General features: G+C 39.1%; 1 protein-coding gene across 1 annotated transcript in view; it reads left to right on the forward strand.

The window, feature by feature from the left end:
* Nucleotides 1–11,815: 11,815 nt before the first annotated feature.
* The window catches only part of LOC104964500 (echinoderm microtubule-associated protein-like 4), a 16,007-nt gene continuing 12,822 nt past the window's right edge, over nt 11,816–15,000 (forward strand). Inside the window, exon 1 of the mRNA XM_010793300.1 lies at nt 11,816–11,832. The gene's annotated coding sequence lies outside the window, so the exon portion shown is untranslated. The remainder of the gene's footprint in view (nt 11,833–15,000) is intronic.

A 15,000-nucleotide genomic window follows, 5' to 3' on the forward strand; every position in this document is an offset into this window, starting at 1 on the left:
GTGTGTGTGTGTATGTGTGTGTGTGTGTGTATGTGTGTGTGTGTGTGTGTGTGTGTGTGTGTGTGTGTGTGTGTGTGTGTGTGTGTGTAGTCTGCAGGGATCATGATCTGTTCCCTTATATCAGATCAAACATTGAGAAGAGTCTAAATGGAATATGACATGTTAGATCAGGGGTGGGGAACCTCCGGCCCCCGGGCCTTATATGGACCGCGAGACCATTTGGTACGAGGTAATTTATAAACACACGCAAGGTCAGGGTCCTTGAACACAACACGAGTCCAACGTGTCATCACGTGGCATAATGTCTGGTCTGATAGGGGTGCAGTTCTGACGGAGAGCACCAGATCGTCGCTCGGGTTTTCCAAAAATTGCAGTACCCATAAGGAGCCGGACACATGCCGCAGTGTTTGCGTGGCTGCGTCTTTAGTTGTAAGCCCAGTGGCGATCTGTTCATCTGTCATCCTGATCATACAGTCAATAACTTTGTTGTTATTAGCATCTGGTTAGATAGCTATGCTAACGAATATAAGAAGCTTTTTCTCCAACCAGTGAGGTAAAGGCACATCTTTATATGATCATTATAGTTATAGAAAAATAAGAGAATAAAGTGAACAGGTATAAAATACTATATGACAGTAAAACAAAGTTGTTATTAATAAACAAGAATACAGTTTGAAAGGAGAGTGATTTATAAAATATCCATAAAGAAAAAAAAATCTGCTTACAGTTCTGTTTCATATGGGTGTTGAGAGATGTATCCATAGATCTCCTAATGTTGCTCTCAAAGTGCAGCAGATTGATGCTTTTAACTTCAATATTTAAAAACAAATCTTCCCGGGGGAGCATGCCCCCGGACCCCCCGAGAGGAGTTTGGGTCCGCCCCCCCCCACTTAAATCATGTCGACATGGATAGAAAACTAAACACATTTGCACATATCTTATGTCCATATCTTTCTGTTTTGGTGGTCATGCCACAACCGTGCAAGTGCATGCATGCGCGAGTCATGGTAAAATATCTGGATTAAGAGGTTGCTTTTTCTTTGCACAGCATGAATAAAAAGTTAAATGAATGGGCAGTGATTTTTGTTTTTAAGCAGATGTCAATAATTTGTACGGCCCTCGGAGGATGTTGAAAAAATTGAAATGGCCCTTGAGAGGAAAAAGGTTCCCCACCCCTGCTATAAGGGAACTCATCACTGCTGCATGGCTGCACATGACCACCGCTAAGCTAAAGGCGGCTAAAGTTTGGGGAGATTGGTGGTCTCATTTATGCACCAGTTTGCAGCGGGCACAGATCTTATTGTAAGTATTTAATCAAATACTGTTGACTTCGAGACAAGGGAACCTGAAATGGTAAACCGCGTACTCATCTTCCGATTTTAGCACTTATCCCTGCAGCTCTCTATGAAGGTAATAATGGAAACTAGAGACAGAAAGTGTTTAAAAGCCTTTTCTGTAATATAGCCAACAATGCTATGCACAGATAATGATGTGTTTGTGTATCTAAGAGACTACAGTAGACTCCAAGACTCTGTGATCAGCATTGTAAGGAATTGACCTGGTCTGTGCAGTATATCACAGTGCGCTCACTTCCTCTTTTAACTTCTTAAACTCAAAATGAAGCGCGCCAGCAGTCATGGTTTCTCTAGAACAACCCTAAATAAGTTCAAAAGACATTTGAAATAAAAGTCAATTTATGCTTAAGTTATTTCTTCCAATCCCCCCACCACCCCAGAAATGTCATCACCCAGTGTCACACTACCAAACTTTTTGTCTCCACTGGGGTTTGATGTTCATTAGTTTGTGCACTGGAGCAGTGCCAAGAACTTGTCTTGAGATAGAAGCCAAAAAAATTGTTATATCATTATCTTTAAAAAGACTGAAACTTTATTATATAGTCGTAGTACACATCTTGCTAATCAATAAGCACTTATTTTGACTTCTACAGCATATTATCAGCACCAAAGTCTGTCAGTTGGCAGGTCAAGTCCACCAGCAGCCCTGTAAATGACTTCTAAGTACACTCAGAGAGTCTGACCTTTCCCTGCCCTAAACCTCCCATTTCCACCTCTAAGTGACAAATAATCGTGAGGCTTCAGGCAGGAACCAGCCTCCTGTATAAACATGAGGGCCAGCACCTGAGCTCTTTGAGTGCTTGCCAAAGGCGTCTGGCAAGTCAGCACTAAGGATGAACACTCAGCAGTTCATGTCAGATGAGGGAAAAGGAAGCATATTGGTATAATGACAGATAGATACTGGTGATGGATGAATGAGTCAATGCTTGTGTCATATTTTCCATTTGTAATAATATCTTGTTTCTCCTGTTTTATTCATATTTACAATCATACATATTAATAGTACTTTTCATTTTTTTGTTATACTCATTAGAAAAGTGCTAGGCTATTGTCTAGACTAGAGCAAACACATTTCTTTGGTCAAAATTGAATTAAGACCAAAATCTGACTTTCTGTTTTACCAGTTACAAAATAATCATACCATAGAACTTCCAAAAAACTAATTCGAAAGAAAGAGACAAAACAGAATCCATACTAACTAGATAAAGATATCTGGTACCAACCTTTTTCCAAATCTTTCTTAAATTATATTTGTGTTTTCAAACTAAGAAACTTTAATTAGAATACAAACATAAGCTAATAACATCATTATGGGGGGAAAAGTAAGAGCAGTTAAATAAGTTAGGCTAGAAGCTAACAAGCCTAGCTTAGCCAAGTAACAGTAGCTGCTGTCTTACATGATTTGCTGTGGGGAAGTTACCTTTAAATCATAAATTGAAATCTATAAAATCCTATATTCATTAATTAGAGTAGTTCATCATTGCACATGGGCTTGTAGGCTAAACTAAACATTTTGTAGTTACTGCGTTCGTCTTTTGTAAGGCAGTAAAATAATCTTTGTAATTTACCATTTAACCAATGCTACAGTTAGTTTGAGTCTCAAGCAGTTGCTGAGACACTACAGTAAAAATCACACTTGATACTCTTGTTCATGAACTCTCGAAAACAGGGGTGTCAAACTCAAGGCCCGGGGGCCAAATCCGGCCCGCGACTTCATTTTCTGTGGCCCTACAAGAGCTTTGAAAGAATATTATATGTTTATTATACGGTCACATGGCGATTTACAGAAGTACGTTGCCCATAAACTACATGTCCCACAATGCATCTCAAATGTTACTTTTTTCTCAGAATTTGACTTTGTCACTTTTTTCTCTCCAAAATGTCACTTTCTTTTCAAAATGTAAATTATTATTTTTAACTTTTTTTTTCAGAATTTGGCTTTTCTTTTTAAATCATTTTGTGACGTTCTCACTATAGAGACTTGCAATTACTTGCTCTAGACTTCTGCTTTCAGACGTACTTAATTATGAAGTTATTACCCTATCAGATAATAATCCAATGCAGAGGCCATCATGTAATATAATGCATTATTTTATATATATAAAATATTTATATATGTATCTTGATATAGTCTTAAAGTTACAACCGGCCCTTTGAGTGCAACCATAATTCCTACGTGGCCCGTGATGAAATTGAGTTTGACACCCCTGTCTCACTTCCACTCTGAGTTGAGTAAACCTGACCTTTCCCATCACCTGCACACAGACAGCTTGCTGCAGAGAGAATTGGTGGCAATGCGACACCCTATGAGCCAAGTTAACTGATACATCACTGTTTATTGGCCCTCCATCTATCCACCCATCCATTATTATCCTGTAGGGCTCCAAAGCCCTACAGGATAATAATGGATGGGTGGATAGATGGAGGGCCAATAAACAGTGATGTATCAGTTAACTTGGCTCATAGGGTGTCGCATTGCCACCAATTNAGTACTAACAGAATGGCTTCAACAGAAGAAAATAGGCCTTCTGGAGTGGCCCAGTCAGAGTCCTGACCTCAACCCAATTGAGATGCTGTGGCATGACCTCAAGAGAGCGATTCACACCAGACATCCCAAGAGTATTGCTGAACTGAAACAGTTTTGTAAAGAGGAATGGTCCAAAATCCCTCCTGACCGTTGTGCAGGTCTGATATGCAACTATAGGAAACGTTTGGTTGAGGTTATTGCTGCCAAAGGAGGGTCAACCAGTTATTAAATCCAAGGGTTCACATACTTTTTCCACCCTGCACTGTGAATGTTTACATGGTGTGTTCAATAAAAACATATAATTGTTTGTGTGGTTTTAGCTTAAGCAGACTGTGTTTGTCTATTGTTGTGACTTAGATGAAGATCAGAACACATTTTATGACCAATTTATGCAGAAATCCAGGTAGTTCCAAAGGGTTCACATACTTTTTCTTGCAACTGTAGCTGCACCTTTACCAGCTTTGAGAACACTTTCATGATCAATCATTATAAAACATATCATATATATTATTCTGAAATGGACCAATCTGCACAACGACTACTTTTACTGTCGCTACTTTCACTATATTTTGAAGAGAATACTTTCTACTTTTACTTTTGAATGCAGGACTTTTGAATGCAGGACTTTTACTGAAACAGAGTATTCCTACACTCTAGTACTTCTACTTTTACTCAAGTACAAGATCTGAGTACTTCTACTTTACTCAAGTACAAGATCTGTGTACTTCTACTTTTACTCAAGTACCAGATCTGAGTACTTCTACTTTTACTCAAGTACAAGACCTGAGTACTTCTACTTTTACTCAAGTACAAGATCTGAGTACTTCTACTTTTAATCAAGTACAAGATCTGAGTACTTCTACTTTTACTCAAGTACCAGATCTGAGTACTTCTACTTTTACTCAAGTACAAGACCTGAGTACTTCTACTTTTACTCAAGTACAAGATCTGAGTACTTCTACTTTTACTCAAGTACAAGACCTGAGTACTTCTACTTTTACTCAAGTACAAGATCTGAGTACTTCTACTTTTCCTTAAGTACACGATCTGAGTACTTCTTCCACCTCTGCTATTAATCATATGAAAATATCTGTTCAAAGGTTTCCAAACATTAGAAGCATGATTTAATTCAAAAGAGTCACACCACTTCACAAAGACAGATTTATACCATCATTCATTTTAATGCACATCTGCAAACATGTAAAAACATATATACACGTCTCATCACTGAATACAAATACATACGTTATAAAATGTGCTTACAAAATTGGAAACATGCAAATAACTGACATAAGACAAAGAATACACACACACACACACACACACACACACACACAAAATAAATAAACACACAAGTAAACATTTGGATAAAATGACATCATTTGTATTCTAATTATTCACTTCTAGTGTCTTTATATGTGCGTCTCTCCTAATTGATAAACCAGGATCAATTAGTGCTAATTGGCCGGCCTGAGTGAGTGCTAATTGAACCTGAAGAAGACGGTGGCGCTGACGTAGCTCTGAGCCTTCAGAGGTTTCCCCTGACGCAGGTCGTCTGCCACCTGTCTGGGGAGCATACCTGTGAAACAACAGGAAGTGGTCATGAAGTCATTTCAAACACAGACTCTGACTGCCTTTCCCTCTGTTGTGTTGTGTGTGTGTGTGTGTGTGTGTGTGTGTGTGTGTGTGTGTGTGTGTGTGTGTGTGTGTGTGTGTGTGTGTGTGTGTGTGTGTGTTCACTACAGTTGGAATGCACAACATGGATTCCACAGCTCTCGAAGTCAAAGCCTTCTTGTAGTTCCTTCAAAGCATTTCTTTGTGCAATGGTACACCATGGGTAACTAACTGTGTTCTTGGCCAGTCTCCAGCATACAGCGCTATCTCTTATCAGGATATGTGTGGCAGATAGAAATTGAATGGACTTCTGCTTTCTGTGTTTACTGCAAAATGTCAACAGTCCATAACACTGGAGGCAGCTGGGGAGAGTTAATCCTCAAAGCTTTGGTTTCTGTCCAGAATACAGCAGTGTTTTGACATGAATGCGTGTATAATGAAGCTGCAGATCATGAGAACTTATCAGCGTGGAGGGAGAGATCGTTAGACTGATATATGATCTGGTTTGAGGATGCTTTAATTGGTTTCTATCCCTTGTTATACAGTACATCATTGAGGTGAAGCCATATGGAGACACCAGGACAAACTGTTTCCCTCTGTTCGGTAGAGCTGAGTTCTGGAACAGAAAATAAAGGAAATATTGTCTCTAATATGGATTTTATTTTAAATAACTAAGAAGTCCCCAAATGACCCAGTAGTATACTAAAAGAATGGGGCAAAGACAGTAAAGACAATTCACAAATTGTTTCGTATAAACATAGAATCACGTACAATGTTTTGGAGCGCCAGCCAATAGAAGCGTGATTGTTACATAGAGATATCACTATGCAATGGTGGGAGGGACAGCAACTCCCTCTGGAGGGAACACAGGGAATTTAGCCTTTGCAGACCATTTACATGGTGAAAGGGAAAACCCCAGAAAGCACGCCTTTAAACAAGCTGATACAATGTAAATGTATGTGTCCACTCCTATAGAGGAATGTAAAATAAAAACAGTGTGCTGGTCTAGCTTTATTAAACAACTCCCAACCTCAACAGCAATTTAAATTCTCAAGAGAGGAGTTTGCTATACAAAGTATGCCCATCCATCACTGTGAGGGATAGAGTTGATTGGTGTTCATCTGGGTTTGGAAAGGAACATGTGTTTATTTGCTAATGATGTTGGGTGTTTGATACTCCTCTTGACTGATGACGGCCCCAGAAGGAATGAGCTTTAAGCATGTGTTTCTGCTTTTCTCCCACTTTTCCGTCTACATTTCAGCTTCAGCCTCATGAAGGGAGGGTTGGAATGTCTTCATTGTTTATTATCAGGTAGTGTTTAGAGATGGATGGCTATTAAAGCTCCAGCCACTTTCTGCTAACGTCTGCACAGGAAGGAAGGCCCAGTGTGTACAACCACGGTCCTCCACAACATCCTGTGTTGTTATCAAGTTTCACTGTGTCTCATTAAAGCTTACCAAATTGCATTCCTGTCAGTACAATTAGTGATTCCATGATTAACATTTTACAAAGCAATATCATATTGCAGTTAGTGTGCTATTGACAGTTATAGAAAAAATAAATAACATTTATTGGATAATGAAAACAGGAAGTGGCTACCCCAAATTGGTGGGTACGGATGAAATGATGCTGAAGAATAGACATTCTGCTGAATTTATGATGTGAAAGTTCACTATTTTCACTTTGTAGTGACAACAAGTGACAAGTAAGTGACAGCAAGACTAAGGGGCTAATTCACAAAAGACGTATGGCATTCAATGATGGCACCATACATGATGCATCATTTGCAAAAGCTTACGCCCCCATTTCATGTTGTAATCAGAAAATATATTGTGATAATGAAGTTACAGTGCTAACTCTTCTGTGTTGTTTTGCATTTAATGGGTGTAATTTGCCTCTTTACAGCAGAAGGATAGTGAATTCAAATGTGTTCATATAAGAACCTCTTTTTGATTTGATTTTCCTAAATCTTTTCTCCCTTAGAAAACATACCTGCAGCTTTATTCATTTTTATGGCACAACTCTCATGGCATCAACTGACACTAGGGTTGGGTATCGTTTGAATTTCCACGATTCTGATTCCGATTCCGATTCTACTTTTCGATTCCGGTTCTTAACGGTTCTCAATTCAGATTCTTTGAGGGGCAGGGTAAAAAAATGATACATGCTTCTTCCACCCAAAAAATGACATTTATTCGAGAAACTTTTACACAGGTTAGTTTACAGTAATATTCACATTAATCAGTCTGTTTATATTCACTGCTATGTAACTGTAACCTGAGAACCACTGAAGCTACAACAGTGCAACAGTACAACTTTTAAAGGAACCCCCCCCCGCCGCCCCATTACAAAAAGAGAAACATATTGACATGGGGGAAAGTCCGGGGGTGCCCCCTCGGGAAGATTTGTTTTTAACATTTTAAAGTAAAATGCTTCAATCTGGTGCACTTTGAGCGCCCAATTAGAGACTGATCTAAGGGGTACACCTCTAAACACCCATATGAAAAAGATCGGTTTGCATTTTATTAATCAAATAAGTATGTGAACATTTCCAATAACCTACTATAGCCAATAACAAATAAATGTAACTTGTTTTATTTTTGTGGTTCATTTATATCTTATTTTACCTTAACATTTATTTATTTATGCATATTTTTTAAATCTCTCCAGTTTTAAACGATATTTTTGGTTTACTGTCCTATTGTATACATTGGAATGATTTCAAACCTGTTTTATCCCAATAATTATAAAGGAGTGCCTTTGAAATATGTGTTTACATAAATTGTGATCAAAACGTTTGAGACCCACTGAGATAATTTAGACTAAAGTTAACACTCAAGAGTCCTTTACCTCACTGAACTGTAGTTATCAGCCTCTCAGTCTGACTGGAGAGGACTCTCCCTCCACATTATTGTAGAAACATATTCTTCTTCCGTTAGAGCAGCTAGCACCAGATGCCAAACAAATGTTTTCCCTCCCAGAGCTGTCAGCGCAGCGCATCCACAGATCTGGCGCCCTAGGCAAACATCTATAACGCCAGTGCGACGGGCCGGCCCTGGTCTCAGGTTACGCTGTAGGAAGTGTAAGTACAACGCTACATTTCCCGCCCCGCCGCAGTCATACAGTACAGTAGGCTACGGAGAGCGGCGAGAAACATTTCCTCAGGCATCGAAAAGTGGAACCGAAATTCACATTTCTAAATGATGCCGTTGGAATCGAAATGTTGGAACCGGTCCCGAACCGGAACCGGTTCTCGGTACCCAACCCTAACTGACAACCATACGTTTTTGTCGAGAGATTTGTAAAATGAAGGTCCTCCGCAAATAATTATGCAAAAACATCACTTTATTTGAATAAAGAGTAATTCAGCATGAAAAAAAGTGTAGTCCACTAGGTCCAAAATGAAAGAAGTCAAGATAGCTGGGCATGACAGGTCACAATCACTGCTGCTATGATCCCTGGGAAGTCTGGGCATTTTACGATACGCTTCAGTTACACCATCAACCTTTGTGAAGATGCTAATATGGGTCATAATGAGTCCCCTCTGTGTGGTTATTTTTAGTATTAAACCGTTTATTTTGGTCTTATTTGCACAGGTTTAGTGGCTCTAAAATCCATCCAACCCTTCAGTGAATTTGTCACTGAAAGTCTAGACCGGCCCATACCCAGTCTTCACCCTCACCCTTAGCCTAAACCCTACTGTACCCACAGTGTTATATTTACTGTTCTCTGACACCACAGCTCCATGTGTTTGCTTGTAAACAAAAGGCATGTGGCGAAATCAGTTGGATCGGTATGAGCCCTGATGCTGACCCTATTAAAGGACGGGCTGTTGGCCAGACATTTTGGTATGTTTTTGTGCAGTGATAGTGTGTGGTCTTGACATTTCCAAATAGCTTCAATTGTCACTTAATCAAACACTCCGTTTCTCCCGCTCTGGCTGCTGGCCGGAGGTTTCCATGCAGGCTTTACGCTGATGGATCAGGGGTGAAGTGAAACACTGAGGGAAATGTGTACTGAGAGCAGATAAATGAGGTTTAATAGAATATCACAATTGTTGGAAATTGAAATGTTGTTGAGACATCCATAAGTGTTAGGGTAAGAGGGTAATACATAACAGGGATACGTCTTACATTGACTGCATTTGCTTCTTGGAGTTGTCCCCTCTCCTGTAGTGTGTTCTATAAGTTTGTGTGCATGTAATGGTCTGAAAAGGTTAAAATCCCAAAGTTCAAAATGTGATATTTTGCACATATCACTGAGAGAATGTATTTTCAAGAATTAATTGGATGAATTCTGGATGAATTTCTTGCTCCGATTGTACATAATATGTTTACTCATTCAAATATTATTTCTATGGTTTGCTATAAGTAGGATTAAGTTGCTTCTTGGTAAATGTGACTTATTCTTCATACTAAGGGTTGTAATATCACCGTTTGATTAATAAGGGCTCTTGTGATCAAATGAAATTGAGAATTGTGACACTCAGCAGTGTGTATAGAGCAGTAGATACATCCTGTTTGACTCGTGATAACAGCTTTCATACTGCACATCCAGCTGATAGGAATCTGCCGTGTTTAACTCTGTACTTATTCTACTAATCAGACTAAACAGTGAGAAGCGTTTACCAGTAATCAACTGTTAAAGAAACATTTCCTCTGCAGCCGAGCTGGATCAGCTCCAGGCGTTTTGCAACGGCGCTGATGACGAAATGCTTGTTCCAGTGAAATGGATTGTCCAAAAGACAATGTCTTTAAAAGTGAATCATAATCCAGATTTGCCAAAACATCAACAGGGCCTCTGGCTGCTTTTATGACGCTCAGTTGGCAGAGGCACTGACATCTCACAGTGGTGACAGCCATCAAATCAATGGCTTTTTGACCGATTAGGTTTACACATACGAGGAATTTGCATTGGTATAAGTGGTGCATACAGAGACACATAAGAAGACGTTACCAAAAATATAAAATAGTACAATTATAAAAAGCTATTAAAAAACTATAATAATAATAATAATAATAAAAGGTATAAAGAAATACAAATGAGACAGTATTAAGATGTCAGGTACCGGTGTTGCTGAAGGTAGATAGTTGTGTTGACTCTGATTGTGTTTTGGTTTCATGTTGCTGTAAGCAGCTTTGACTGACAGACCATAGATTTGTATTTTATGTTTTGACTCAGGGGAAGGGAAAATAGGATGTTCTTCTCCCTGCTCCTTTCCATCATGGGCTGCATACATTGTGTTAAGTGTCCATGTTTTGTTATATACTAATTGCCATGAGTGGAATAAACAAATAATTAAATTAACATAGTGACATCACTATTTAACACGTGCACTTCCATTGGCTAGTCTTCCAAAACATTGTTCGTGATAAGGGGCAGGACTTATCCAACGCATCTCTTAGTTTTTGACCAATCACAACAGAGCCGGCCAGCTAACCAATCAGAGCAGACTGGGCTCTGGTTTCTGACAGAGGGTGAAAAGAGGTGCTGCAGCACAGGCAGTATGAGAAAAATAAAGAGCTTTAGAACATTAAAGCATGGAGACATGTAGAGACACTACATACTGATATACACCTGAACATCAGCAGGAGAGGACTCTTTAAAGTAGAGACACTACATACTGATATGAACCTGAAAATGAGCAGAATAGGGCCTCTTTAAATGCAACCTTTTAAACCAAATGAATTCAACCTAAGTTCAGTTGAGTTCATTTAAAGCATCAAGCTTTTTTCCTCAGAAGTTTTAGCTGACATCCTATGGAGAGACAATGGAAGAGACAAGTTGAGACACAGTGAAAATAAAAAAGGAGATCCGGTACTTCTTGTCAAAAACAGGCTGATAATATCTTCCAGTGAGCAACAGAGATTGAATGAATGCACCTTACACACAGATCTTGTTTTTCTGTGATCATGATAAGAGCATTAGGAAATCTGAACATTTGATATCAGCTTACAAGAGCTGAGAAAGACAAATCTGGTTTACACCCGTCTGTCCTGTTTTGAAAACCTTTCACTTGTGGTGACAATGCATCTCAGACTGCACAATGTAATGATACGGTTTCATAAGCTCATGTATTGGTGTTGTGGTCATCTCCTTCCCCAGTTTCTCTGTGGCAGTGTCTGGTTTTTGATTTCCAATGAAGTCCAGTTGCAGTCACACCAAATGCTTATATTTTTTGTCAGCTCATTTCTGGTTAGACCATCTCATAAAACCTTCAAGTGCTCTGAAGTGAAACATTATTCTGTGTTACCAGAATAAACCTTGTTTAGAATTTCCCGCCATGACTGTGTAGTAATGATGTCAGGCCGCAGGATTCTGTGTTTAACAGTTTGAGTGTGTTTATAACAGTCTGAACTCTAAAAAAGAACTGAATACATGTGTTTGGTCTTAACTTCGGTTAAATGGAGTCCTTGCGTTGTTTCCCTGCGACTAGTCCCTTCCCACCAGGGGAGCATGGAGAGACGCAAGGAAACCACGAGAAGCAGGGAAATGGGTTTTAAGAGCAATGGGACGTCCTTTCCTCTGGAGCGTCACGTGAAGCGACGTCCGTTTGTGATGACGCCGCACAGCTGATGTCTGACAGCAGCTAGATCAGTGCATCGTCCAATCAGTGAGCGATACACAGTGAGGGGGCGGGGCGAGTGTCTGAGGATTTCACCGGAGGATTTTCTGGTAGTTCCTCGATTATCGCTCCACCATTATCACTCCTCGCTCCTCGATCCTCGATCCTCGATCCTCGATCCTCCGGCACAAATAAGGCCACTGGGACGCTACTCAAGATGGCGCAGACAAATCAACTTCCGGTGAGACCGAGAGCGAGGAGCGAGGAAAGGAAAAATAAGAGAAGTGAGACGCACCCTAAGTCATTTCAAGATTTTTAAGACATCTGTCATTTTGATTGCAATTGCAATTATGGTGACATGATTTAGTTTGGATTCTTGATTCTAAACTGATTGTTGTTTGAATAAATAAAAAGGTGGCACTAGTTTTCGGGTTCACCCCAGTGCTCTGTGTTTGAAACCTGACCTTGAGTCTGATGAAGTTATAAGAACATATTTCACTTTAGACTTGCAAAGTGAATTTATGTTAATAAACCCAAATTGTGCCCAAACTCTTGCCTTCATTTAAGATGAACGACAAAGATATCTCTCTCACTACCAATGTTGTTCCATCAACCTGCAGTTAAACAACTAATATGTACAATTTTCGACCTAATATGTTTTAAAAACAATACGTTCAGTTATGTACTTGCACTATGCCAAATATTTGTATCTTTTTTAAAACCTAGAGAAATCTGTAATTCTAATAAAAGTTTCATTAGGTCTCTTGTAATGACATCTGCCAACTTTGCCCACGCGCAAGTGTTGTGCTTGTTTGCCAGGAGTGGACATAAATTGACTTTATCCAGTTTTCACAATTCCCTGCAACTCAGATAATGGTTGTTTTGAACTATATGTTAAAAAACGACCATGAAAAAAACGTTGAATAACTTACCGTTAAAAATATTGCTAAACAACAGAGTAATCCAGTTGAAAACTACAATTTGCCATCTTTTGTTATTGTTTTTATTAATAGCCAACATATTGGATGTTAACAACACCATACAAAATGTAGCTTCAAATAAGAATTTGGATTTGTACGTGAAACTATTATTCCTTTCACCTATACTATGTTACATTTGAAAGAAGACAAGACACAGTTTTCTTATACAAGATGAACTCATACGTTAGAATTCAATATACTTTTTGCTTCTAACCTTAGCATTGGCTATTCGTTAGTGGCAAAGTTAAGCTAATGTTATCAAGATAGATTTAGCTGATTAGCTGATTAAGTCTGTTTTAGCATGTTACATTTGAGCAGTTTTATCACTACACTACAGTCAATCAGAAGGAAACATTAGCAGATGTTTCACATTAGAAGCCTATTGGGAATGTAGGGACTTCCCCTTTGAGCCTGGAAGCCTCTGCGCAGACAAGAGGAAAACATTGTGAATTTGATTTCTTTTTAAAAGAGAAACTCAGACAATATGATATAACTCATGCATTCTGTCAACACAGCAGGTTAACATAGAGGAAGTGTTCAGGTTGCATTAACATCAATTAGAAAGAAAAGAGCGGGGGATCCAAAAGAGAGGCTTCTGACCAAATTCTGATAAATCTATTTATAAACCAGGGTGAAAAGCAAAAGCCTTGTTCTCTCTGTAGCTTGGATAAATAAAGGAAGTCTTGAGCAAATGAAATTGCATATTGTTGATAGAGATTTTAAACCCATGAGGAAATGGAGCTTTAGACTACAATTACAGGCTACGTGTAATTCCAGGTTCCCAGCTGGTAGTCTTTGCTCAAATTAAGTCGACAGAATTGTAAAGATTGGACCTCTTACCTACTTATTACCCAGTGAGAAAACCTTTCCTTAGAATTCCTCGGTCAATTACAGTTTGTGCTTTGTTGGACTGCATTGCAAAATAAACCTTAAAATGCCAAAGCCATTTTGATTGCATGAGTAATCATGAGAACTCACAACACAGTGGATTTCAATGGGATAATAATATTCTCGCGGTCGCTATGCACAGCTTTCTTCCATCCTGTGACACAAGAACAGAAGGAGGCATTCCACAAACTCAGCCATACAGACACTTTTTGGACCAGAACAAGCCCTCAAACACACGCACGCACGCATGCACGCACGCACACACGCACGCACGCACGCACACACACACACACACACACACACACACACACACACACCAGAATTGTAGACACAAACACAAAAGGGTCTTTGAGATGCTCTGGTCAGTCACTCCTCTGGTGTACATAATGCTCTAAGCAGCTGTAATTCACTTTCCATGGGCAGCAAGAAAACACACAAGTTTGTCGTCTTATACTTTTGAGAATGTTCTGACAAAATGCCTTTTCTCATCCTCACCATGGCAACCACATGTCTAATCCTAACCCTAACCTATACCTAAGTATAACTGTAACCTTACCTCCAAAACCAAATCTAACCTTCGAACAGTCCATTGTAGTACTGAAGACCTGCTAAAATGTCCTTAAAATGCAGAAATGTCCTCAGAATTAAGCGATGACGACACTTAAATATATACATTTTTAAATTGGTTCTCCGAAAGGTTGAAATACAAGCAAACACACACACAGGAATGACACTTGAAAGACTTGTTTGAATGTAGTCAGGTCCTGCTTGCTTTTCTTTTTCCATCCAGATGTCAGGTGAATTTGACACAGTCCTTTCGAATATATAGGAAAATACATTGTAATTGTGTTTCCATCAGTTTGGTTGGCACAACTTCTTAAACGTCAAATAAAAGGCAGAGAGTAATGGAACAAATATTCAGTTTGCAAAGGTTAGCACATATTAGAAAGGTTTTTGATGTCCTCAAGAGTCAGCTAAATTGAATTGACGTCACACTTTCATCCATCTTAAGAGAAAACTAAGAATGATATTCAATGTTGTTTGCCATGTTGTGTTTTATACAGCCCTAAG

Source organism: Notothenia coriiceps, unplaced genomic scaffold (genome assembly GCF_000735185.1).
Source record: "Notothenia coriiceps isolate Sejong01 unplaced genomic scaffold, NC01 NC01_scaffold00037244, whole genome shotgun sequence".
NCBI classification, from domain to species: Eukaryota; Metazoa; Chordata; class Actinopteri; order Perciformes; family Nototheniidae; genus Notothenia; species Notothenia coriiceps.